The sequence below is a fragment of the Helianthus annuus genome, chromosome 13, assembly GCF_002127325.2.
Source record: "Helianthus annuus cultivar XRQ/B chromosome 13, HanXRQr2.0-SUNRISE, whole genome shotgun sequence".
NCBI classification, from domain to species: Eukaryota; Viridiplantae; Streptophyta; class Magnoliopsida; order Asterales; family Asteraceae; genus Helianthus; species Helianthus annuus.
The window spans coordinates 105,399,767-105,404,014 of NC_035445.2; the positions used below are offsets into that span (position 1 = coordinate 105,399,767).

Here is a 4,248-nt window from a genome sequence, read left to right on the forward strand (position 1 = left end):
ACACATATATATTTGTGTTTGTGTGTGTATCATTTTTAATGAAATGACTAGAGACCAACATTAACAATGTTTGGTACAAGATCCAAATAGAGCTCATTTAATTAATTAGAATTGAAATCCAATACCTATAGTCCATTATCCAATACTTAAATGTCCATTTGAGTAATTGAGTCAAAATTTCAAATACTAAAATGTGAAGCATCAATGATCAATACTCAAGTCTCAACCCGTCATTTGATTCAGAAGTGCAAGACCCTACTCAAAACCCCCCATTAGCCATCGTTATTTGATTTCTCCATCGCCACTCGCCAAAGCCAACGCCAACTCGTCAGGGTTCTGCTTCAATAGATTCATTCAATTTCAAACTTCCGATAGAAGAAGGGTATTTTCAATCGGTCGACGAGTTATCTTCCCGCTTAGTTAATCTTGATAGAACTAGTTGAGCGCTTTTGTATTCCTTGTTATTTGTTAAATTTTTACTTGTGTTCTTTTTGACGAAACACCAGGGATGAAACTGCACTTTATTCTAATAAATAACACTCCCATCATCACTTTCCTTGTTTATTCTGCGACGCTCGATACTTGTTCGACGTTCGTTCGATAAATGCTCAGATTAAAAGACGCTAGCTCGACTTTGGCTCGGTTGAAAAATCGCTCGATTCGGTTCAGATCGGTTTGTAAACGAACCGAGCACGAGCAAAGGTCTGATCGGTTCGGTTCGGCTCGTGAACAGCCCTAATTTATAAACTCTTAAAATCAAATGTCAGTGCAACATTTATAAACTCTTAAAATCAAATGTCGGTGCAACAGTTCATTAGCATAATTACAAAAATGCCACGCTAGCAAATTACAATACTATCCAGTCTTCACAAACTAACACCACTGTCTTCTTTCTCTATCTAGGGTTAGATCTCCGATCATACAACCAGACAGCCACCACCATGGAGTGCTAGGATCTAACTAACAAGTCAGCACTCCACCTATATCACTCTGCTAACAATTAGTATCTTGGCCAGGAGAAGAGAGCGATGGCGGTGACGGTATGGTCATGGTAGTGATGTCTCCTATGATCATTCGATTATGTGCTTCACTAACAATTTACAGGGTTTCCGGTGGTGTTCAGATACTATAGTGATTGACGAACTACTGCGCAATTAGCTAGCGTTTCGTTGGACTTCCAGCAAGCCGATTACGGCGTTAATCAGCTATGGCCGAGAAGGGGGTGGTGAGACGATTCACCTTGTCGACATGTATGGGTTATTGATTTTGACATGAATCAGTTCGTAAGCATCACAGCGTCTTGGGTTTTGGGTTTTTGTCGGAAGGCGGGGATTAGGACACCGGCGAATAGATTATGGCTGGTGACGAATTCGAATATGTTTATAATGATTTTAATATCTGATAGTAAGCCTAAGCTATATGAATTTGTTACAATAGGGTATTTGATTTTTGAGATTTTAATGCATGTGCTTACAATATAATTGATGTGTTCTACTCAATTAGAATTGCATTTGTTAATTTTGTAAGGGTTTTAAATAATGATGGTAAGCCTAAGCTACATATATTTGTTACAACTAGGAAATTGATTTTTGTCATTTTCACCTGTTGCTTGCACTTACAGATTGTATTTATGGTTGGTAGGTATCATTTCAGTCTTGATGGTTGAGTTCAGAATTGGTTGATTAGGAGCTAAGATGTCTTGAAGTTATATATATCTACTGGAATATTGTATTGGGATTAGCTTCAGTTTTCATTTGTTATGTTTTGATTGTGCAAGGGAAGCCTATGAAGAATAGTGGGAATCAAGTTTGCCACATATGTGGGGAAAATGCTAATAGCACAAAGAAAGAAAAAGTGCTTATGCATGTGATGTATGTGCATTCCTAGTTCGCAGGTTGTGCTATGAGTATGAGCGCAAGGATGACAATCAGTCTTGCCATCAATGCAAAACTAGATACAAGTGACAAAAAGGTTTCATTCACTTATACCAATCTCTTTGCTAATTTACTATGTATATATTGTCGGGTTATGTGCATATATTGTTCATAAATAAGATTGATAAGGATCTGTTTTTAATTTGTTGATGATATTCCTGCATTCTTATCTTTTATTTGGTCCAGATGTAAATTTTGCTCGGCAACCACACATTGGCGAAGCTTGAAATTTTTTACGGGGGGGGGGGGGGGGTCGAAAACGTATATACCAAAAAATGTCTATAGAACTAGGGGGTCGAAAACATATATATCTAAAAATTTCTATACGAAAACTACATATATAACACTACTGGCTGAAAAGTTCGGGGGGTCGGCGCCCCCCAGCCCCTTCAAAGCATCATCCCTGCAAGCACATATCTATGTTTAAATTCCAGTTACTCTATGATTCGATTTCTATGTAAATTTTGTTCGGAACGAGCCGGGTGATTAGTGTATTTTTAGTACACGTTATTGAATATTAATTATATTATAATTGCACAAATATTAGTATTGAATATACTCTTTTAATTAGTATTTATATTATGTGGGTTGTTTGGTATATGAGCTAAAATGGTGAAATTCATTAAAAAAAATTATGCCACAACTTATGTTATAAACGTCCACTTCATAAATCATGACCAATCATATGCATTTGCTCAAAATTGATATTATTTAATTGATTATTTGTGGAACAGAATCATGTATGTGGATGAGCTTCAAAGTGATTAAGTGATTATTTAATTTGTTTGATCAAAAAAGAAAGTGGGCTAATTTGTATGAGGATGAAGGAAAACGAGATTTGATGGGCCGACTTAATGGACTAGAGGAGAAATCACGTGCACATGAGGGTCTAGACTCTTGGAGGGGAACACCTTGGACAGTAGCCGACAACATCGGGGGTGTTTGGGTTAGCTTATTTAAGTTGAAAAGGACTTTTTGTCAAAAGGACTTATTAACTTATAACTTTTTGAAAAGGAGTTTCTAAAAAAGTGTTTGGATTAGCTTATGAGACAATAAGTCAATAAGTAGGTTTTAAAAAGTGTTTGGTTTAACTTATTCATGTAAAATGACTAAAAAGGACATCCCTTAAAATTTGTTACTATGTCATGATTTTATCCCAGAAATTAATTGCACAAAGTTTGTAACTAAATATTCTAATGAAACCTACAATTTTTTTATTAATAAGCATGTCAGGTCCTAAATTCTCTTCAAAATTGATGCAAACATTTAAGTTTAAATGCAGTATACGCAGATTATATTTGAGACAGAAACAAGGGTTTTATGGTAATATTTCTTCAAAAGTCCTTTTTCATATTGAGAAGTTACAATTCATGACTTCTCAAAATTGGCTTTTTACAACACAAGCTATAAGTTATTGTAAAAGGACTTATGGGTTTCCCAAACACTATCAAGCTAACTTATTAACTTATAAAAGTTAATAAGTTAAAAGGAGGGCAAAAATAAGGAATCCCAAACACCACCATCACATCATACATATAAAAAAACATATCGAACGCAGCTTTCGGGGGGAGGATTTCTTTTTGGGAGGATTGGCAGCCGTCGAACATCTAACATCAGGGACGAATTTCATCATTCTCTTCAGCCAATCAACGACATCTAGCCAACTCGGGATGACAACCGAAGCGGCGAAGATCACCATGAGCGGCTAAACTTCTTGTGACTTCTGCCCGGATGAACGTTTACGCGGTTTGACATAATTATTTGTTTTTCTGATTCTTGTAAACTGGTACAGCTTGACCACTTGTGTTGGATTATTGGTAAACGTTTCTTGTGTTTGAATTACTTGTCGTTTATTAAGCGTATTGGCAACTTTCTTGCGTTGTTAGCGGGTTGGTAAATCGGTGGGTAATTGATACAATCGAACGGGTTATTAGGTTGCATAGTGAATCTTAAAAACTATCCCTATTAACTAATCAAATTCATTAATTCCGAGGCCATGTCTATGTGGTGTTTTGAATCAGAAAACGGATTTTTATATTAAAACGGGTATTCGGGATTCCAGGTGGAGGTTACTTCTTCTCATCTTGATAACACTTTTCGTGACATATTGTGTTTTCTTTATAATCAAACAAACCAAACCCCCGATTTAGATAGTTTAGTTTTAATTAATTTCTTTAACACTGACCACAAATTCCCCGTGGATACGATACCCTACTTACGCTATCTACGTAGCTTATTTAGGTTTTTTATTGACTCTAACGACAGTCATCAAAATGGCGCCGTTGCCGGGGAATTAGTGCGCTTAGTGTTAGTT

The 4,248-nt window shown here is 36.2% G+C and overlaps 1 long non-coding RNA gene across 4 annotated transcripts; it reads left to right on the top strand.

Moving 5' to 3' along the window:
* Positions 1-821: 821 nt before the first annotated feature.
* On the top strand, positions 822-3,791 carry LOC110898897. Of its 4 annotated transcripts, XR_002569720.2 has the most exons (3): positions 829-1,250; positions 1,642-1,971; positions 2,669-3,791. It is a non-coding gene; the product is annotated as an uncharacterized LOC110898897 (long non-coding RNA). The 4 variants fall into 4 exon arrangements; XR_004875874.1 differs by lacking the exon at positions 2,669-3,791 and having other exon boundaries at positions 822-1,404; positions 1,642-2,082; XR_004875875.1 differs by lacking the exon at positions 2,669-3,791 and having other exon boundaries at positions 824-1,283; positions 1,642-2,082.
* Positions 3,792-4,248: the final 457 nt, after the last annotated feature.